The sequence below is a fragment of the Varroa destructor genome, unplaced genomic scaffold (genome assembly GCF_002443255.2).
Source record: "Varroa destructor unplaced genomic scaffold, Vdes_3.0 BEIS01000003.1, whole genome shotgun sequence".
Classification (NCBI taxonomy): Eukaryota; Metazoa; Arthropoda; class Arachnida; order Mesostigmata; family Varroidae; genus Varroa; species Varroa destructor.
In genome coordinates this window covers 53796727-53820181 of record NW_019211456.1, presented here as the reverse complement: position 1 = coordinate 53820181, position 23455 = coordinate 53796727, and the positions used below count along the sequence as shown (strand labels likewise).

Sequence of the window (23455 nt, the reverse complement as noted above, 5' to 3'; positions counted from 1 at the left end):
GATGGTAGCCGGGCGACCAAGTGGCTAGAAGGAGCTGCGCGTTTGGCAGCAGATCAGTAGCGGTGCCAAAACAATGCAGCTATTACCACACGGCTCCATTCTGGTGTGTTGCAACCGTGTCCGGGATAGAAAACTGGGATATATTTAATCAAAAACTGAATAAACGCTTCTCCTCGAATAGAGTCGGCTTTCCTGAGAAATTGTTAAAACGTATGGAAAGAAAAGGAGAGTGCTTCAGATATTTGAGACAAGATCAAACAAGCCCCAATGTGCGAACAAAGTTTGATCGATTACAACCATTGTGTTTAACATTGTCTACCAACAACAAAAAGTCGATCACCTTCGCAAATTTCATTGTAACGGCAAATTCGACCCTGTACAACACTTTGATCCAGGCGCCTGGACGCTGTATGCCAAGAGATGACGCATGCGACCCTTGTTGGCTATGTTCGACCGGGTGAATCCCCCACTAGTTTCATTTGTCGGCATTGATGCCTCGTTTGAGATCGACACAGAAGCATTTAATGATGTTGGATTAGTAGAGAACGCGCTGGATGCTGGCGCCAAGATTTAAATAATATTAACGGTTACAAGCGAGCCATCAATCTCGATGATGCCTTGCAGCATCCTCTAACTTTTGTGGGTCGAAGATTGGCGGGGAGCAGGTAAAAATGTTTGCTGTTGTTAACAATCGCACGGCATTGTTTCCGAGAGGTTCCTTCTAAGAAACAGTTTTGTTTTAACTGATAAACAGCGTGGTGTGTCTTAGTGCTCTTCATCTCATTCCTATCGCGAGGCGAATTACGCTCTTTAAATCGCAGTAAGGGGCGTTTCTAGCTGTAAACCTAAAAGACAGGCCAGCTTTTAACACTTCCAAGAAGATTTACCGACTAAAGTGCAGGCCGTTGTAAGCGGCGTTGGACTAGATGGGATTCTCATCCAATTTAGGGGAATGAAAAACGCATGGGGCCATACGCTAGTAGGCGACTTTCGGTTTCGGAGGCAAAGTGGCATGCGTTGAAAAGCGGATATTCGATTATCATATGGGTAATAAAGAGATACCATTCGTACCTCTATGAGCGGCGGTTTACTACAGCCATCGGCAATAATACGCAAAAGCCTGCGAAGTAGGAGAAGCATCTGCCTAAATTTAGCTTGATGGGTCTTAGAGTTGCTGAAATACGATTTTGAAATCCGGCGCCGAGTTGGCGCGATGAATTGCGCCGTTGATGTTTAGTCATATCTGTACATTGACACCTGTGACCAAGACCATAAGGCGGAGCGCTAACTCCATGTCAATTACAACGCAACAGTTCGGGAAGCGCCAAGATTACTCTGCCTTTACAGGACGGTGCTTTCTGCACCAACATTATCCGGGCTTGACAATGCTTGTCCTAGAATTGGGTCACACTATTTTTTGAAAAGTGAAGTATGGATGAAAGTTTGGAAGTTTGTTCGCAGTTGTGGAGTCTGTTAAAAAGTGAAGCCAAACCGTGAGCTTAGGTTGCTCCTTATGCGCCCGTTGATGCGGCCTTTCGTCAAGGTGAGATTGGATTTATTAGAACTGCCTTTCCAACTCATCGAATGACAACCCGTCGCGTAAGAAATGCTGCTTACCCTTAGGATTTACTATGGGGCCAGATGGGGCGTATCTAGTGCGGAATATGAATCATAAACCTTGACTAAAACATTCATTCGCCTAGGAGTTGGTAGCGCAACAGACATATTTGGTGCTGGCAACTTACAATATAGTGTTGCTTATTATGCTAGTCAATCAATGCATTAGTATCACCTGTGTGTTCGAAAAAATGTATTAGAAAGGCCGCTGCTAATCAACCAACTTTGTGTTCAGGTATCTTACTATTTTTTCGTATTTTTTTGCAAATGCAGTCATAATCCACGTTACTAAGTTACTACTGTGGATCCTGGATGTTGAAAGCCATAGCAACTTTTTTTGTTGCTTAGAAGCTTTCATAGGTTTTACTCACAAAATTCAGTGGTACAACAACTCTCGAATAAATATGTTAGAAAAACTCTACTTTGTCTTTAACTTTTAGCTATCTTTTGTTATTAGTTTCTTTTTTGACATCGTAGTTATCATCTATTTAAAATAAGAACGGCAGCGGTACATAACATTTGTCGCCTACACCTTTCAGTTTTAGAAATAACGTAAATATTTGTTAAGTTTTTATTATTTTAGCTTCATTCTTATTCGATAGTTCAGTGGAATTTATTTCGGCTACACAAATACTAAAGCAGATTCAACAACGGAAAAGCTTATGAGCTTTTAAAACTAGCAATCTAATGTTTTTTCAGGGAAGCATGAAATAAAAAAAAAAAGTACAGAGGGTAGGGAAGTTGAATTGAAACTAACTACAGCGGGTTGCTTCTTGTAACGAGTATGTGTTCACCATCTTCGTGCTAAAAAAAGCTTGATCTTTCTATAATAAAAGAGTAAACTCGTCATGGTCGAAAAAAGTGCATAGTTTTAGCAAAAACCAATTTTTTCGCGCATTAAGATAAGAAAAACTTTCCTTTTCTCTAAAAATCGACGGTCTATGTTGTTGTCAGTTTTCATGCGGCTTCCGAAAAAGTCCATCTGGGTAAAAACTTAACTATGATACTTGGACTATCTCTAACTCACGCATACAACATTTCAAGAACAACAAAATATATGTTCAATTTCGGGTACAAGTTGCAAATGTGACGTTTAGTTGAAATAAGATATGTAATTTACGATAAAACTTTGCAGGTGTGATATGTGTTGTATATTTAGCTTACATGCGCCGGGACATTTAATAAATATGACGCGATGTTCCAAGAAACCGATTCTGATATAAACTGCGTAATGCTTTACGAAGCTTGTCTCTAGACCTATATTATTTTCGGTCGTAGTATAGTTTCTTTTAAATTTGTGAATCTATTATATAATAGTTAAAGGCAATCACCAAGGATAAGGGAAAGCTACCTAACAATCTGATCATCCCTTATTTGAGACAGTCTACGTTCGATTTTTTAGTAGTGTTTTAGACTTGATTCTTATTGAATGACTTCATAAGCACCTTTTTTATTTATGCGAAGATTGAATTCATTACTGATTCCTAGATTGATTAGTTTTTCGTACATCACTCTCTGTGACTGTTCGACAACCACTGCAGAATCCAATAAAGCAATATAAGTCAAAAGGTCACTTCAATATTACACCGCATATTACGTACTGTATAGAATTAAATAAATATCTCAAGTATTACGTCCTGTGTGATGTGAAATATTGTTTCAAAGAGCTAGTTTCCAGCACGAAACGACGCATAGATTTCTTAAATGTTCCTTTTATGAGACCAGCACCGAGTTACAGATAGCCGCCCGTTTCGTCACAAAAAATCAAATTCTTCTCAGTCATTCTGCATTTTTGCGAAAGCTGAAAAACTTTCTATCACGCGTGAGTAATGTATTGCATTCAGATCTTCTGAATTATTGAGAAAGACAGGAACATCCAATTTCTTCAATTAATGATTGGACATGGTGTGTTTTGGGTTCTTGTTTTAATAATAGTACAGTTATTTTGTGCTTATTCGTAGATAGAACCGTATGAAATTGCCAAGTATAATTCCCCGTGTGACTACAGAGTAGCAGATCAGCAGTTTGCTAATGGAAAGTATCTCTATACAAGCACCTTTCCAGCATAAATTCAAAACCACAGCCTCAAATCTAAGCTTTTAGTTATCTCTAAGGTCCAAGTGTGCTCACTTCAAGTGTAAATAGCCTTTCTACTTCTTGGGGGTAGGAATCCCAGTTTAGAGAGCACACAGTTATGGGACCTCAAATTACATAAAGCAAAACTCAATGCAAAATCAGAATTTGTTTGAAAACTTTGAGTCCGCTATTGGCGTTTTTCATCCATGGAGTACTTTACCTATTACACATTTGCAATAAACCGCTTTGAAACTCAAACGTGTTGTTTCACACAGTAATAATTGCGCAGTTTTATCTTTCGTCCAACATATTTGCTTATTTATGTGTGTTGATATATATTCGCAACGGTCTATCTGAAAGGCCCTCACCAAGGTTGAAGGCTTATTTTATTGGAGTATGCAATCTATAATCCACGTAATTGCCAGTATACGAGTTATGAAAGGTTTGATGAAAATGTTCATGAAACAAACTGGAAGACTCTCAATATATCTTAGATTTAAATAGCATCTAGTGAGTAACAGTTTAAACTTTAGGAAAAAATGATCAGAGATACGAGACAAGACGAGTCTACAAGTCTTTTTAGCACATGACTAATTAGCGAATTCGCACAAACTGCTGACTAAATTGGACTACAACAACGAGCATCAACTAATATATTTAATTTGTATTGACATCTACGTCTGTTAATAAAAAAAGGTCAGATAAGATATCGTGGTGTGCGTTTTATATTTAAATTAAAGCTGCGTGTCACATGTCTGTAGTGGGAGGGATCCATATGGATTATATTGGCTGTGTGGGTCAGCGGGAAGCGTTGAGAGTATACGCGCTGGCTCAAATTCCGCCACGTGACACTTAGTATTATGTTATATATGATTTGGGTCAATATTGAAGGGTCAATATAAAACATATTAAATGAGCGCGAATGTTAATAATATTATAATACCCAGGTAAATGCAGCCCAGATCTGTATACAATAAGCTACTTGAGGCCGAATAAATTGCAATTCACCAGTAGCAGCTTTGCCATTCGCAGGATTTTGATAATAGCGGTGGCATTCCTTTCCCTGACAGAATGCTCTTTTAGGTTCGCTAGGAGTACGTGATACTGACCTCGTGCATCCGTGCTTACAAAGCTGTACAGGATTACATACTGACCTTTTAGGAAACAACTTAAGGCTTCGTCCAACTGCAGTGAAGTGGCGGGGTGGTTTATTGAGACTGCTAAACATTGCTGCCCCGGCAGTATCAAGTATTTCTTAAGGCCCTACAGCAATGATTACAAAGCGGGTAGTCTTTCTTTATAAACCGAAACTTTTTTCTCGGAAACAGCTTGCCCAATATCAGTTTCTTCATAGAAGTATCTCAAAAAGCTTTGTTTTGGGCCGTGCTCACGCTTTTGGGATTACTTCGAACGTCACCTGCCCCATGGCCACCCTAAACATCTTTGTCGATTTTGGCAGAAATTCGGAAACTATATGCAGAAACTAGTGTAGAGGTCATCCCTGGTTATATACAATGGATTCCTATTATAAAGTCCACTTAGCAGGAGCTATGTAATCCGGCTGTGGCAAATCAAGAAGGAATTAACCTAGGCCACAAATTCACAGAAAAAGTTTCTCAGGATTTTGAGAAGTAACGGGAAGTGGAAGTTCTGCATACCCCTGCGTTAGCATGGAACCTAAATAGCGTCTACGCCTAACCTTTTATTACCGGTGGTTCACACGGAACTTGGTGCAGACTGGGGATTCTGCTCTACGCCATAATCATCGCAAAGGACTTGGAACGCCGACTACGACGCGGTTTATCGGATGTCCCAAGAAAATCCCGTCTTGTGCCACTTTCGACGGAATCTGGAGACAAAGTCACAGACGAACGCAGTGGGACCGGGTTGGGATCTATGCTGCTGCAAATAAAGAGGGAGCGCGACCGGGTTTTCGTCTACACTAGCCGCCATTTTACTGATACCGAGGTAGACTCCGCTGACGCCAAGACCCAAGTGTTAGACGGTAGTATATGTTGTTAATAAATCTCGACCGTGTATGTATGGACGATACTTCAAGGTTGTTACCGGCAGCATGACCGCGTTGAGCTCTTGATTTCACAGGAGTGCAACTTTGAAATTGTCCACAGGACAAGTTCTATTGACGGCAATGCAGAACTTTTAGCGTGCTTGACTGTTCCGATGATATAGAGCGACGCCTTCAGGTTTGACAAGATTTAAAGGAGCAGAGGAAGGACCCTTGCCTTTACTAGTTGATAATCAAGTCATAAGGAGAGTTCCACATCCCATGGCCTGGTCTACAGGGTCAAGGGGGAGGAGGCGCTTTTCCATATTCGATTGTTTTAGATAAAATAGGCCATTACCTTCTGTTACTCGGAAAAATGTTAAAAAACGTTAAATAGCGATTCCTTATCGTTAAAACTCGTTAAAGAGCGCTTCCTTATAGGGGCCAAACGTACAATGCAGGTCCAGGAAGTGCCGGCCTTATGTAAGATCTGCCAGCGGCGTAACTAAGACTCAGGGCGGCGCTGCGCTCCCCCGATAATGGCTCCGGAACATTTCTTTGAAGTGGCGGTAGATTCTATGGACCGCCTAAAGGTCCCAGGCGGTATAATTTTCTAGGCCTTCTTGGTACTACTGCAGTACTATTACGTTCTGCCTAGCTGGTGCCCAAGAGGAGGCGTCGAAGGTCGGGAGCTGCGCAGTGTTATGTCGAAGATTTCGACGCCATCGTGACGGACACCGCGATTTGCTTTACTTTGCGCCGAATCGCGGACTATCTCGAACGGAACCACGTCTGGATACCGCGGAACAGCGCTGGAACGTGCACCTGCTGCTCCAGATTCGGCAACGACGTATATAAGCGTCTGTTCAAAGGCCAAGACTACACCGCGGAAGTTCAAGTACGATACAAGAATATTAATGAAAATCGAACGACTAACGCCGGGATTCTCCAACAAGTTGTAGCCGTGTTACTGCGGGCCATTTAGTATTGTGAATTGGGTGGCCCAAACAGGGCTATCGGATGCTAAGCTTCGTGGTCGGCAACTGATCGTCAATCGAAAGGATATACGAAAGTATGTTGGGAGGCATACCCTGGTACGCGGTCAAATATAAACAAGCTCGCCACGAACATCTTAATAATATTGTGATTCCTAGGCAAGTGCGACCGCAATTGAGTATGAAAAGCTACTTCACCTCGAAGAAATCCAGTTCGCTAGTAGCAGTTGTGCTATTCGCAACAACATTTAAAGCAAAAGAACGAGGGAATATGCGACGACAGTGCTATGCCACTTTCCGCTCATGGAATCATATACATGAATTTCATTTATGACAAACTTTTCAGATTTATCATATGTTTATAGCGTCGAGTCCTATTTCGATCATTCGGCAATTTCTTTTTGCTATAATAATTTTGTTGTTTACGAAGACATTCAGAATGACATCACAGGAATGATTATTGTAATTATCTTTTGGGTATATATTCTGAAGCATTGTGTGTCTAAACGTGGCCACGTTCTCGAGATTTTTTTTTCTATAAGGCTAGCCAAAATTTTGATTAAAAACAGATGAGTAAAATGCATAGGTTCAGTATTAAAGATGTACATTTAGAAGGGTCTACCGATATCAAAATGGAAGCAGCTAATCAGAAATTTTTGACGGCAGTGAATATGGTGTCAAAAATTATTGAAAAAAATCGCAGAAAATTAATGCCTTCATCAAATACAATCAAAAGTCAAAAGCTTACTTTTTAGGCAGAATTCTATGTGATTATGCGATCTGAATTATTCTTTCATATAGATGAAATAGATTTACTTGAAAATAATCGAGATCAAACCAGCCAATTAATTTCAGCTCAGTTTTAGGCATCATTCAACAGAACATATATACAATTTTTTTAAGAAAACTTATATGCGAATCCCTCGTTTATATTTGGCTCAATACCACTTTGATCAGATTCCAGTCTGAGTACAACCGAAAAACTACTGATATGTATAAGACCAGATGCGTTGTCCTATTTCGCAACTAAAATTGAAGGTGTTAGAAAGTTGCTTCAACAGCACATTTTATAAATGTCAAGTTATATCGTTTTTATCCGCTTTATGAAGCTGCGTATCCTGATAGAGTGAGCTTGCATGAGCTTACTAAATTAAACTGAGTACAAACAGAATCTACCACATGACAAAAATTGTTTAAAAATGCGATGCTCGTATTGCAGTGCACAAGCTGTAACCTTCTCCTCCATTCCATGTAAACTTGCTCATCGTCATGAGCTTACACTCCTATTCGCTTTGGTCTGTGCCACCGAAACATGTCTGCACAACTTTCTTCTTTTCCGCTCAAGGTAACGCTGCATTTTGTTCGTCGCATATTTATAAGCTTCTTCAGCTTAACCGCTTCGTTTTCTTTTCTTTTGCGGCGAATGACTATTCAGTAATAATCAACACCTACTATGCAACTCCATTGGGATTCCGGAGCAACAGTAGTTGCAAAGGTCAAACCGTTTCGCTTCTAAGCATAGCTCTCCACATGGCGAAACATTAACAATTAGAAGCATGGTCAAAAGTTCTTCACTTCTTCAATACCTGGAAGCGTAGAATAAAGCTTAAATGTTACCCTGGAAAACTCTGTCTGATGTTGTTTGAAGAGACAAATAGAAAGTTCGATGGCGGTTATGTACGCACTCGAACTAAAAACTTCACTTATTTCTAGATAAGAAACTAGAGACCCATTACCTACGAGTTACACTAACTAATAACTCTTAAAAATAATAAACAAATAATTATAAGATAAAACAACCAAGAACCATACTGTACGATGTCCAACGGTTTACTTATATTAATTCTAAGTTCTTATACTTAATCAATACACAATATTTTATATTTTTATGTTTTTTAGTTATATGCTATGGCTGAATCTATTATACACCGTATATATCCGGCGCCATGTTATCCTGCACATGGAATAGCAGAACCCTCCGCACACAGATTAAAAAAGCGTGTCCCCGTGATTGCTTAGTGGATAACATATTTGCTAATCTTAGGGATACGCAGTGGTTTAGTCTCTAATGCTGGTGTAAACACATTTCGTACCATGTTAAGAGCTAGGCGTTTAGTGGAATATTTGATGGCGGTCGTAAAACTAAGAATATTTAGATTAATAGAGCGCGGAGCAACCTGTTAGGTTTGATATACCTGCAACATAGATGAGTCTTTATGCCATTTGTATTGCTAAAGTCACCAAACCAAAGCGGCTTGTTTTATATCGTATAGTAGTGGACTTCTTATATGTATATGGGTTCGTTCAGATGACGAGGTCAATGTGCTGTTTCATTCGAACCGTTTTCTGTTCTGGTAAGGTGTTACCACTAGTTTCTATTATGCTTGGTTACTAAAAGTTACACAGAAGCTTCAAGAGAAAAAGAGTTCAATATAGTTATTAGTTAATGACTTGTTCATTGTTCATGTTTAATCATCAACAGTTATTGAATGATTTCAGTGTAACTGTTCGATTTCTTGCCCAGGCTAGAGACAACCGACTGAGATAAAGCTCTAGTACTCTGGAGGGACTGAGACAACTGAGCTCTACTTCTTGCTTCGATTAGTTCTGCGTTGTTTTATTTAGTATTTAATTTATGAATTTACTCATTGCACGATTCTACAGGAATTCAACTAAGTTTTTACAGTAAAGTTCCTATTTTCGAAAATAGTAGCGCAAAAACGACAATTCAGAAATATTTATTTCAAATATCAAACCTTATTTTCCATTTAAACATTTAATGGACACTGAGACATTAACGAAAGTTGCATGCCTCCTAATATAGTTTTTTCATATCGTTTATTTTTCTTACTTTTTTATTTTAACAAAGATCTATGTACTTGTATGCGTTTTTGAAACAAATGAGCAGATAAAGTGCATGAAAAGTTTTCTTTGGAACCATAAAGCTTTCGCTAATCTCCCACACGTCACCCAACTTTTTACTTTAGTCCATCGTAGGTCAGTTTGGTATCTTTGACTTTGTTACTCATTGGCTCCTAAAGCGCCTTTTACATGCTTGGTTGCTCTTCAGCGATATCGTCCGCGAGCTTTAACTGTTTCATCTGCCCTTGTCCACGCTTATTCCTTCTGCTTTAAGCGCTGCTTAAAGCCTCATTTGATGCGCATTGAAAACGCTGGCTCAAGACACTTTTTTGTTTTTCTGTCTCTGCTGCGCCGAGTAGGTGAGAACCACAGTTCCTGGCTGCACGCTCTATTAACGGCACTGGTGTCGAGACTTATATTTCGAGCTAATTCATTTGCGACCTTCAAAAAGACACTAAACTGGTGCTTATGTCGTCACCACAAATATTCTGTTGTGCAGAGATGGTACCCGTCACTTTTAGGGTCTTGAAATTGCGACACGCGTCATACAGCAATAAATTCATATCGAGCCCCTTTGATTCTAGTTCGAATTTTGAAGAGGTTGTCCGCTCCATTAATACAGCTGACTGGCCGCCATCCCTTTTCCGACACACACGTTCATGCAATAGCTTTTTTAATGCAATTCCTTTGATGATGGTGGATTCCCAGCCTGAACCTTTTTCTCTTCTTTTTTGTCGACCACAGGTGACCTCCTATCACTTCCAATAATTATTTTTTTGGAACGCTTGATAAGGGTATAAACTTAAAAGTGATTCTGTTTACCTTTATTTATTTTTTAAAAAGTATATAAGCCATCACAATTATTCCTAGGACGAGCCGAATTTCGCATTGCCAGGTAAATGCCGGTTTACTAGTTAAGTATCACGCAACAGTTTCGTATTACTTTGAATTATTCTTTCGTATTATTTTTTTTCCGCAGTATTGCTTTCTAAACGCTATGCTTCTAAACATTGTCTAGAACTATATTTCTAGACGCTAGTTTTTCTAGTATGCAAACCGACGACGATGGACTTAAAAGCTTTGAATTTATACACACCGTTTTATATATACCTGTGGAACAGATACGAAGAAATAACAGAAGCACGTAAACCTGGCATTAATTCATCCACTAAATGCTCTGGGGGATTCAGTATTCAGAACGTGAGCGTCGCAACTTGTTAAAAAGGTTTTTCATCTCTTAGTTTTGATGATTCGGAGTGGCCAATGAAGACTACATGTCGAAAGGATACCTTGATATCGATCCAGCTGTTTCCAAGCAGTATATTAAATCCTTAAGCAGTAAACGATTTAGTAAGGATAAAATTATTTAAAAAAAGCTAATTTCACCCGGTATGCTGAAAGTATCGCTATGTTATTCTATATTATAGGATCTTCCCTTTTTTTGATAAACAATAGGCGACAAAGAGAGAAATTCCCTGGTCCGTCTTATTTGTGGTGCATATGGATTTCCGCTTTTTAAGCCCATCTGTATTTCCCTAGAGTGTCAAATTTAATTCATTTTCAAGTCAATTGAGTTTCTAGAAAATCACTAAAGGCTCTGTGTCAAAATACTTCACTTACTTTAGTTTACCCTCTGGTGTCAGCAACTATTTGCCTCATGCCCCTCGTTACAGTAGTACACCTCAGTATATTAAAGCTCCAATTTTTTTTCGTCCATATAGAAACATTGTACTTATTTTTATGTTTCAGCTTACATATGCGAGTAAGTCGATGTTATTAAGCTCATATTTAATGTCATAAGTAGATATAACACCGGAGTGGCGCTCGACTCAACAGATGGCCATCGCCAAATTTATCTCTGGCTCGTTCATTAAGCTTATTACGCCAATGATATGGACAAAAATCATATATATAACCAGCTCCTGCAAAGGGCCATATGCATGTTGAGAATCTTTGAAGCCACTATCAATTGAGAAAAGTTGACAGGTCAGAGGAGCTCACATAGGTTCAGCAATCATAGTGTGGCTAAATAGCGTCAAAGTAAAGTAAGAAAGTAAAGCTGCCCAGGCATATAGCAACAGAACAACAGACTGAGACGAGTGAGAGACGCATTTTTTGAGTGGATGAGGGGCACTGTAGTCAAAACGATGGAACTAGAAGGTAGAACTAGACACCCTGAGATTTGTGATATAATCTATGACTCAGTCAGCCTTGCAGGTGTTTTAATATATGTTTCTGTATACTTGAAAAGGTGAATTTGCTTGTGTTGGTGCCGTTGGATAGAGAAATAAATGGTAAAAATTATTGCTTGATAGTTTTTCTTCTCCGGGTTTCATGGAAATTCTCCGCGATCCTCAAAGTCGTTTAAGGATACAGCTGGTGAGTTTGTTTGTAAAAAAACGTATTAAAGAAGAGCATTACGTTATAAAAACTCGAAAGTATTACATCCGAGTGATGAAGTATAGTTGTATTTAAATAAGCATTCAACATAACTAAACAGATTTTGGGTTTATGCAATACAATTAGAATTGTCTATGTTAATAAATATATACATAATAAGTTATTATATGTTAAAATATACACTTCGCTGACTTCATGGTGACTAATTTTAAGAGCTGACTGTTTTAAGTCGCGTATAGTTCAACGCTACTAATAATCCGGATATGACTTTTTACCGTTTTCACACTGCATGAGCTCTATCTCACTTTGTTTTACTACATACACCAGACGATCGCCCTCCAAGGCTCAGACCTCAGAGGCCCAGATCGCAGACTGAGGCTCAATTGACCTTGTTCCTTACTTCTCAACGAATTCAGTTGATTCCCAAGCAGTTACCTTGCAAAAGGTTGCTTCAAGACCCCCCAGGATTTTGGGAACAGCTTTTAATGTTTCGGCGAACAACTTTTACAACGACTATTATATGCCATTGACAGACCATTAAGATCCTTTCCGCGAGAATAGTTCTCGCTTCAGTTTGATTTCTTCTGGATTCACGTTTTGCTGGATAGTAATGAGATAATTTTTTTGTCGTTTATCGACATAGGAAAAGCAGCATATTAACTTGGCTTTCGAAGATTAAGCCCAGTTTACATGAACGACGCAATTACGGGCTCGCTCTTAAGTGCGTCTCTGAGAATAAACGATCAAGCATTTTCTCAATGGACACTTAACCTACTAAAAGTAAAAGATCAGCTATTTTGATATGTCGACTTCATGAGAAGTCGAAGTGCGTTCGATTTGTTGTTCTTTCTCTTGTGATAGAGTGCTTATTGTCCTTCTCCCGTTACAATCTTGCCACCAAACCCTACATTCTTTCTTTATCTAGAAGAATATAGCGTCAGTTACGTCTCCTACTTTGCAGTGTCGGACTGCTGAGCAGTTAGCTTACTGTGTATCTTGTGATGTCCTGTGTGAATTCTATGCTACTTATTGCTGACCCGTCTGTGGACCAAGCATTTTTTCGCGTCCGCCTGCTTTAGGACTGCAGGGAAAATGGCTTCACCTACTCCCTGTCCTTTTCCCATGAGCCGCTGTTCTTACCAGAAGATTCGGAAGACTACTGCTTTGTTTCAGGAAACGGGTGATATCCTTTCTCAGCGCCCGACTAGCTGTTAGAAGGAAACTGCGGTAAATTACCAAATGGCGCAGCTGCAATCACCCGAAAAAGGGAAGTTTCCTCGTTTTCCCTTCTATTTTTCTCCCCTAGTATTTTCATAACCCACCCACTGTTCCATCGATACTTATCATATATCGAGCGTTCAGTTTTTCTTAGGCTATTTCAACTGCCAAAGCGTTATTTGCGTGTTCCCGCCACACAGCATGTCAGTAAAATGTTCAGGAGTGCTAGCTGGAGGAAAGCCACCCGTCTAATGAATTTGATCGCTAACGGCTGTTGGATTTTTTTTACTGTGGCAGTTCTTGAGAAGCTCCTCGGAGATCCCCAGCTACTTACAAGGGAGCTCCCGATATTCACAAACTGCGTAGCGGGCGGTTCTTGTGTCCAAAGACTAGCCGATCAGTACAGCAATATTTTTAGCACAAAGAAGCGAATTGGAGCAGCTTTCCTAAGGTGGAAGCTACTACTTTTACATGCCGGATCGCATTTCCTGTCCGATAAAGTCTAAGGTACCTGAAGAGACTAGGAAAATTAAGACTAACAATCGTCCTTCGCATGGCTGATCGAAACAGTTTCAGCGTGTAAAATCACAACTATGCAGCACACAATGCCTACAATTTTCAAGATTTTTTGTTTAAACCTCGCAGTTTCACGGCTGGAAGAACAGAACAAGCTAAAGGTTGTTTTTAATGAAAGACTTGATGCATTGCGAGCAAACTACACATAGCCTTTGCTTGCTCAAAGGAAAGCCCAGGACACAAAATCTGCTCTTTAACATTTGCTTGAAGAAATGAGGCGAGGCACCGGAAAACATAAAACAACCAGGATAAACTTGGTAACTCTCAGAAGGAAATGCGATGCTCATCACGCTCCAACACGTATGAACGGCAGTAGCTGTGAACACTTAGGCTGGCTACGCTGAGTAAACTCTTAAAATATTAATAGTTTAAAGCTAATACTACAGGTTATTTTTCATAAGTACTGATCTCGACAATCTTACTGACACACCTCTCCATTATCCACAGACCCACGCGAATGTTTACAATATCGAGTGTCTCAGATAATGATTTACTCAGGGCATAGTGTATTAGACCAATAATTGGCACTCTTGGAACAATAATAAGGTTCTGCTAGAGAAACTAGCAGCTCCATTCTCGGCTATTATTCCAATCATGACATAACACAAGTAATGAATAGCATGCTTCAAAAACAAATACGAACTACTCTATTACTATTTATTTATATATTACTATATGAATTATATATAATTATTTTATAACTTATTATATAACTGATATTATTATTATATTAATTACTATTAAAGAACGACTCAATGTCCTCCAGAATGGTTTCTTTGAAGGTGCATTGGACCAATCGAAATTGACTGAATATTCAAACGAATCTCTTGGACTAGTTTTAACCTTTAAGCTTTTCTCGTCAGTCTATACCCCTAAAATCAGAAGCAGATACCTGGAGTTTTTCAACAATAAATTAAAGATGATACTCGCAAATAGCCGTCTTAGCAGACCGGAGGCTTACAAAGCCTGTTACCTTAAGCTTGTCGTAAATAAACCACATATTTAATTTATCCCAACAGACATAGTGTGATGCGTTCTAAGTATTGTTGGAATGCGCAAAGGGGTGCGGCTTGATGAGATGGTTCTAGGACGTAGTATAGAATTAAGCGTGGTAGGGATAAAACCCAAGAACTCCTCAGCCACCTACGTGATTATTATTAATGTCATCTTTTAGGAAGAATCAAGAAAAGTAAGAGCTCTTGTAAGATTTTCCTCTCAGAGCCCGATGAGGACCGTAGGGTCAATCCTACAGACTGAAATAAGGTAGCAAAACTCAAGCAAACCAGGGCATGTACGCTTAAAAGTATACCAGGCATTTCCTTCCGGTCATAACAACTTTGACCGCTTAGGACATAAATCCAGCCTTAACATTAGAAACGACGGAACGGATTTTTCACTAGTAACTGTCGTAGGTGCGTTGATCGGTGCAAATCAAATAAAAGTCATGAACGTTTCAAAGTTGGACGATAAACTTGACATACACTAAAGACTAAATATTCTGCCGTAGATGCAAAGGTTTCAGACAATGTGCAAGCAAGTGGCAGCCTGCATAAAATATAGAGTACTGCAAAGGTAATATTTATCTAAGGAGAGACGGGAGGGCTTCCACTTTGCGTTATGAAGTCGCTGGCTAAGGCGTTTGAGGCTGATATTGAAGTTTGATTCTGGAGCTTTGCTAACCGTCACAGCTTTTTCTTACATACTCAGTTCGGGTTTCTCAAACATAAATCTGTCGTTCTGATTATACAGTTGGTGGTAGAGGAAGTTGAGTACCATCGCTATTGATTTAAATGGCAAAGGACCATTTTTTTAGTGGTACTCCAAAATGTAAGCAATGCGTCAACAATCTCTTATGGAAAACTATCCTCAGTACTTTCAAAAGTGAACGGACATTGCTTTAATTGGGAAACTCGAAAAACAGAAGTGTTATAAGCCAGACAATAATTTACCAACAGGAATACGCGGGACTTCATCCTGGAACCTTTACCTTGGAACATCGCGCACGATAACGCGCCAAGTCTTCAGAGCTTACCAAGGAGCAACAAACTTTTTACACACACGATCTTATTATCACCGTGTATGCAAGAACCTTTTCAGAAACAGAAATGTTTAACAATAAAGCCCTTGAGCTGATAATGGGTTATAGAAGGTGAGGTACCATGGAATATTGCTCAACAAGGGACTGACGGAAATGCCGCACGTAAGAGAGGCTACAACTAAAGCTACCGAAGTAGCCAATATTAGAGCATGCACCTTTCCCGCGATACATGGCCTGAGCAAGTGAGCTTGTCGTAGATTAGTTCATTCTGTAACAGAATCAGTTGCTCGTTTTGGAGAGCCAGTGTGATTCCGATGGACAAAAGAAGAGCTATATAGGGGCGCGTAGGGGCATTCCGCACCGTACAAGCCTGTCCCACAGTCAGTACTCGTGCAGTACTTTTACCTGTAGTACCCTATTTTGGGACTTGGAAGAAGACGAAAGCTATAAACTACCAAAGATAAGTACAATGAATGCGGAGCCTCAGAGAGAGATACCAACTATCTAGCAATGGTAATAAAAGTGGTTTGCGATTACAAAAGGTGCTCCTGGCATCTGATTCACGTATCAGATTGGGGTCTGACAAGTTTGAAGTGGAAACTAGGTACTACGCCCTAAGCAAATCAGAGGACGAAACAACTTTTAGATCTACTTATAAAAGATCGGGAAGACACCTTTAGGCTTATGTATTCATTATGACCTTAAAGCGCAGAACGATGCATAATACACTTTATGGTTGTCTCCCTATTAAACAAGTGCGGATAGATACCTGGAATACAGTTGAAAATGTTTTTTGGGTTAAGAACATAAAGGTATTCCCTAAATAAAAATTAGCCGACTTCATCAAGCTTATAAAAGGTATAACTGGAGAATAAGGACTCGGCGTAGCTATCGCAACAGAGGTTCTTGTCGTCAAAGGAACATCAATACTGACACACTTCAACGCCTAAGGTGAATGGGCAATGATTTATGTAGAGCCGATTGAATTATATCTTTGCAGGGAAGGCAAGAGTTGATGAGGAAGCGGGTGATGAAGCCTTGCTGTCAGGTCTAGGGTACAAGGCGCAGGGTAAGCGCTTCCACTTGGAACTAGGCCTATCTAGAGGTGGGAATGCTGACCAAAGCTGATCAAAGTACTAGTTCTCATCTAATTAATTAGTTTGATGTCTACCACCTCACTATTCATAATATAGTGCCACTAATTAAGGATCTGGACTGGTTTGGATGAAGCCTAAGTGTAGGCTGTTCATTTGTTACTAACTGTCTCGGCCATCTAAACGTAGTCATCGAGGTGAAGTTCGATACTACCCTAAGAGTAAAGTATCGCACTTTTTCGGCTGTATGCGTAAACGATTAACCTGCGAAAAAAAAGAATATAGCCTTGTGTACTTTGGTTTCTGTATTACTTGAATTGCAAGTTACTCATGAACCATCGCAATCTATCCTAATCACACCAGACAAGCGGCACTTTCCTGTGATATTCTCCTATAACACCCTCATGATCTTCCACGTTTGTGCTTAACACTATAACACTAAAAACATGAGCCGAAGGCAGCGAATTTAAGTTCTCTCCGTCGATAGCTGTGAGGCTTCATGTACGAGAACTTGAAGTAGTAAAAAACCGTAAACGCCCGGTTTCGAATATGCTCTATAACATTAGTTCAATGGAATCTTCCGACTATCGGAAAAGCTTAACATCGAAGAGCAAAGGTCGACGCTCTCGCAAGCCCACATAAACTTGGCCGCCGCATATCAATTTCAACATGGCAGACTATGGGTCTTTCACATATCTAGGGTAACACGACAAAGGTACCTCGAAAACGTAATTCATATCTGGAGACCAAAGAAAATATCTTGCAAACTTGAAAACTCCTATGCATACAAACTACGTAACCTCAAACAGGTCATGTATTTCGACTGTTTGCGAGTTCAGATGAAAAGCGGCCTTGCAAACTAGAAATAGAGTATTGCTAGAAATACAAGGAGCTAACACCAAGTCTGGCGAGGTGCTAATTCGAAAAACCAGCGTTAAGTTAGATGCGTAAACTGGAGTGAGCCCACTGACTTCAGTATGAGTCAAAGGCGTAGAACGTACTACCATAACTGATAAGACACTATTTTTAAAGAATCAGGTAAGAAAAGGTGAAACTAGATAGACTTCTCCCAGGAAAAATTAATTACTGGACAACACAAGCCAATAACACAAGGCTTTGCGACTTAAGTCGTAATATAAAGGACTATCGAAAGTGCTTGGGCCAGCTATCAAACAAGCGAGATATCTGAATCGAAGTGCTGCTTTAACTTCCTGAAGGTAGGCCATTGGGCACACAACTCTTTTAGAAACAAAGCTGACAGTAGACGCTGCTACAAATAGTCGGCGGTAGGACGTGAGACACACAATCTCCTGCCAAATAAAATCTGCTTTAGAAGCACCGTTTAGAACCATACTTTCAACATGATGGCCGCCCAGTATATCGACAAGGTGTTAGAACAAAACAAATGAGTAGAAACAAAAACTTAATTAACGTTGTTAAATATATGGTCCAAGTGTTTCAGGTCAATTTCAATAGATGTCGAAAGAAAGACAATATTATACAACAAAAGATCAAGATATATGTAAAAAGGTCTAAATGAAAAATGGAAAGGTCAACATAATCCTGGTTGTTTGTCCTGGTGACGGGCGAGACGATAGCCAAGGTGGTGACCGCATAAGTCGCGTGTTCAAATGTAGACATCTGCGCAAATTATGTTTTCTGAGATTTTTTTTGCAAAAACAACGAGCCTCCGCATTAGGGAATTTATGTAGAAATCACAATCTGTTGTCATACGGTTCCTTTAAAGTGAGTTGTCGTGAACGATATCGAAGACATAAGCTTCTGTTCAAAAGATGAGCCCGGGCACTTTATGGCTCTCGTAGCAGTGTCTTAAAAGCTTCAGAGGCCAGAAGCTGTGAAGCAACCATGGCCGATGATCGACCGAAAAAAGCCTTTAAGTTTAGTGGCTACACCAAACAAGGCCAGAGTAACAAAGACTGGCTAGGTGACCAATAACAGCAAAGGTCTAGCCATTTGTTACAATCGTTAAAAACCTCACCGTTAAAAGAGCTGAGGTAAATAACAGTTCTATGTAGATTACGACTACGAGGATACGAACGTACAGCTGCGAAAAATATCCAATTTCTTGCCGTGAAGACTTCCAAAAAATGTTCAAGGACATCGGAGGGACCTTGAATGGAAGCGACAAAGCTGAGGAGTAGCAGATGCACCCAGGACAGAGGTCGACTTTTTCTGTGATTGGCTGTACAAGACCTTCCGTTAATCAATGATGGACATAAGAAGCCTAAATTCTACAAGAGGAAACAGATCTGTGTGGAACAAGTGATGCAAGAGGTTAGGGTATGGCATGTCGCAGATGAGCTAAAAAGCCTTAGCAATTTGAGGAACCTTATTTGCAAGGTTAAAGGCTAAAGGTAGGGTAAAAAAATCCAAAGATCTGGTCAAAACCTATTTGGCAAAAGTCAATCTCAGAAAGCTGAACGAAAAGATGCTGAAAAACGCGCCATCGGGTGCTGCCGTGGCTCTAAAAAATTCACAACTAATATATCAGCGCACTCCATGACTGACAGGTGAAGACGAGAATCTTTGTAGACAAAGGAAGCCGCAAGAGCCAGGAGAATCTGTAACAAAGTCGGAAGTTTATGTACCAGTGCTAGGAGGTGGTCTTCTATAAAACAACTTTAATTTCAAAGGAGCAGAACCAACACGTACAAGTAAAGCTAGCGGAACAAAGGGAAGAAGCACTCTTTCCATTCATTCATTTCATTTAAAAGTTCATTAAAGCAGTGGAATGCAATTAATGACGGAAAAGCTACAAGATAATCAGCGTTCAACTAGGTGAAATGCAGCCCAAACTCATAAATCAGCTGATCAGGAAACAGCCACAGAACCATTCCAGGACATTAAGGAGGCAGAGAATTGGTGCTTAGGTCAGTACTGAGTTGACCTGTAGAGCGCGTGTGGTAAAATAGATGTGAAAAAGTAGTGGAATAAAATGAGATAACACCAAAAACATTTGTAAACAAGCTATGATGTGACGTTAGAAGCGACGAGGTCTATGTGGTTACTGCACATCTTTTCGTTGCTGTGTTAAGCATGAACCTACAGCCATCGCTTCAGGTTTCAGCGTTGCCAAGTGGTTACCATGACACCATTTCAGAAATCTGCTGGCAAAATCTCTCGACAAATATAGTAAGGCACATTATAAACGGACCTTCTAATAAGAGTAAACTCTTAATGCTTTATCGAAAAGGTGACTTCTAAGACATAGAAGGACTAGCCATTAAGAAAACGTTATAAGGGGAGACCAAACTTCTACAAGAAAATCACTTCCTAAGAGAGTGGAAAGAGGTTAGCTTAATACTTCTAAGCAACCGAACTTATATAGGTTATTCTATCTCCTCAGTACAATGCGAAAGCTACTTTAATAACTAGTAGTATGGCTAGTAAAGGAAAAAAGCATTCCTAGAAAACTTGTTTGTGCTTAAGGAAAGTAGATCAGAAGTTTCGACCATAGATATAATCTAGGAGTATACCTAATTGGAAATAGGACAAAACGTCGAAAAACAGAAGTCTCTCTTTGATTATTTTCCAAAACTAAAATATGCCTTAAACCAAAATTCTAGCTTGTCAGGCGAAATTGAATTTTAAAATAACGAAATAGAAACGCAGACATTTACGAAATTATATTCACGTATCCGTTTATGTTTTGAATTGGAAAAGCAGCGCCTGATTAGCTTCAACTGAGAAAAAGGAGTATGACAAGGAGGCTGTCCTTTCGATCGGCAGAAACAGACTTAAAATATAAGTAATGGTAAAAACCGATTTTACTACTACCTGTAACGAATATGAGAGAGACACGGGGTAAACACAAATAGTGTAGTCAAATAGTCATTTTGCTCTAGGTAAAAGGTTTTGGTATAACGTCTTAGAAAGCGTTCCGGATCCAAAATGCAAGTCATTATTATGGACAGATCGTAATAATAAGTTTGCGTCTTGGAGGAGCGATAACCGATTGTCGTAAATAACATAGATTATAGCTCTTTTTACCTAAGGTAGGCTACTAGCAAGAGTGATTTATAGAAACAATTTAGACTTTCAGGTAGTATACATAGTAATTAGATATGTATCTAATTACGTTGAACAAATCTTGAAGTTCAGAATGACATACTTCGCACATTTTATGATTATGATAAGAAAGATGTTAAAAGGTCATCGTAGTGACAGAGTCCCCTGTTTATCCACTAAATTTAGGGTCATGCGGTGGTCTAGATTCGAAACCAGGCGTACCAGGCTTTGTTTTATGGTTGCAACTAGCCGTCTGAAGTAACGCTTGTCGGCAATACCGAACGTAGAATATTTATTTAGTAAAGATGTTAAGGCGCTACGACAGGTCATACATCCAGTCGAATGCAGGAGCAGTTTTCTGGCATTTATCTGACGAACAATAAACAGTACAAAAAATGTGGACAAACATAATTAATCAGTTGGCTTTTGTTTAAGAGCTATCGTTTTGGAAATCTAAGCAAGAATTAGTTTCTTCATTTAAATTGAGCTTAAAGCTCCTTGCACTGCATAACAATTCGGAAATAATAATAATGTTCTTACGCTTGTTACTTATAAATAAGTATCTGTCAATTAAGTTGAGCTTTTTTCGTTATTCTTGATCAGTGTTTACCGAATGATCCCGGTGCTTATTCACCATAGACCATCTGATACAGACCGAAAAAATCAGAAATATGAGTTAAAAATGTTTGTTTTAATTCTCAATTATTGTTATATAATGAGTTTTATTATATTTGCGATCAATTAAACAACGAGAGCTTTTTGACAAATATCTGAAATACTCATATATTCCTCGAAACCCTTTCACTATATTGCTGTACGATAGGTAACTAGTAAAAGAATAAAGACCAAAAAGTGAATTATCGAAAGACTTTTTTTATTTAATAAGCGAATAAATAATACTTTGGAAATGTACACCACTGTTACTTTCAAAGATAGAGCTATCAAATGCAATAATGAATTTACCAGTAAATGAATGACCTATTTTATAAGCCTCGTCTTCGACAAGATAAATGAAAAAAAAATTGACTAATTATCATAAATATCAACAAAAGCGTAGAAATCAGGAGCGCAATTCAACGAAAAAAAAAAAGCGAGATTTCGGAAGAGAATAGAATATGAAAAAAAATCAAAATTTACATATATTAAATGTGAAGGTATGTGAAAAAAATATTTTGATTTAGGAAGTGGCTAAGAGGAGCAGCAGAAAATAAGGATAAATGTTTTACGCGATTGTTATAATTTTCTCATAACATAATATATATATATATATAATAATAATATTAAACTTCTCTATAAGTTATAGAGAAGTTTCTTAATATTCACAAAAGCGTGCGCCAATTGAGTTATATTAACCTTATAAATGTTTCAAATTTTGTGTAGTACGCATTTTGTAAAAATGCAATTGAAGGTGCGCACATTATTTGTAAAATAGACACTCAACGCATCCACAACTCCTTTCTGGGCGACACAGGTGGAACTGCGGCATAGTAATCGAATAGGACTGCAAATATTGATCACATGCAATTGTAGTAATTAGACGTCAAGGATGTTGAATACTTAATATATCAAAGGGTTGCAAAGTACAAGGGATTGAAGGTTCAAAGTTTACAGAGAATATACGCCAGAAAGGTTGCAGATTATGAATGTGATAAAAGCTAATCGAAGAATAATTACGAACTGTGCAAAGGAAATTCTAGAGGGTAACAAAGGAGGGAGTGAATGAGATAAAAAAAAATAGCTATATTGTGATCTGAGTTCAAACATTTTGATATTCACATGATACAAAGTATTTTAATAGTTCTATATACTCATATAATACAAGTCATATTCTATCGTTGACCTGTATACAGTTTTTGACCACTACCGGCAAAGGTGTATGGAGGGACTGATTAGTTGAATTTTCCAACCAGATTCACAAGTTCCTGGTAACAATCAAACACCACTAAGATGCACTTTCGACTTAAATTTCAAGTTCAACTTAAACTTCGTATAATATATGTACACAGTAGATTCGTCTATCCTTGTTATCTTTAAAAAGAGCAATTTACGTTACGGTCAGTAGACGGCGGCAATACGGTCACAGCCTCGTAGTGGAAAGTGAAGGATTGACCGGAAAGGTTGTAATGGTTCTATTTTTTAAAATGTGTGGCCCGACCTATGTTATCATGGTCAGTCTACCGGAGACAGAACACGTCATTATACGAACGGTAAATTGTTGTTACGTTTGTTACGAGCTAAGCAGTTACGAAAATTAGCGGTGTTAGCAGTAGCCCGAGATAATAAAGACGAAAACTTACGCACAACTTTATTTCTGAGAAGGTCATTTCAGAGATTTCAAGTTTAATGTGCTTAAAAGCCCACCTTCTGCGAGAAACCTTCCACTTATTTAATATTTACAGTTTCTTCCCTTTTTTTTAATCTAATAACATTCGACTATTTTCTTTAAACAGTGTCTCTCTTTAACAATTATTTAACGAAGGCAATGAACTGTGAGGACGTGGGCCCCAATTTTAAATCCTGTGACGCGATTTGCAGTTTTTACTAT

General features: G+C 38.9%; 1 long non-coding RNA gene across 4 annotated transcripts in view; it reads right to left on the bottom strand.

The window, feature by feature from the left end:
* Nucleotides 1-1992: 1992 nt before the first annotated feature.
* LOC111246720 (uncharacterized) overlaps nt 1993-23455 on the bottom strand; it is a 22804-nt gene continuing 1341 nt past the window's right edge. Inside the window, exons 4-5 of one of the 4 annotated variants that reach the window (XR_015323223.1) lie at nt 21133-21279; nt 1993-8279 (exon numbers count right to left, since the gene is read on the bottom strand). This is a non-coding gene — a long non-coding RNA (uncharacterized LOC111246720). Of the gene's footprint in view, nt 8280-21004; nt 21280-21828; nt 22412-23455 lie in introns of those variants that run through there. The other 3 variants (XR_015323224.1, XR_002671771.2, XR_015323222.1) reach the window with 3 other exon arrangements.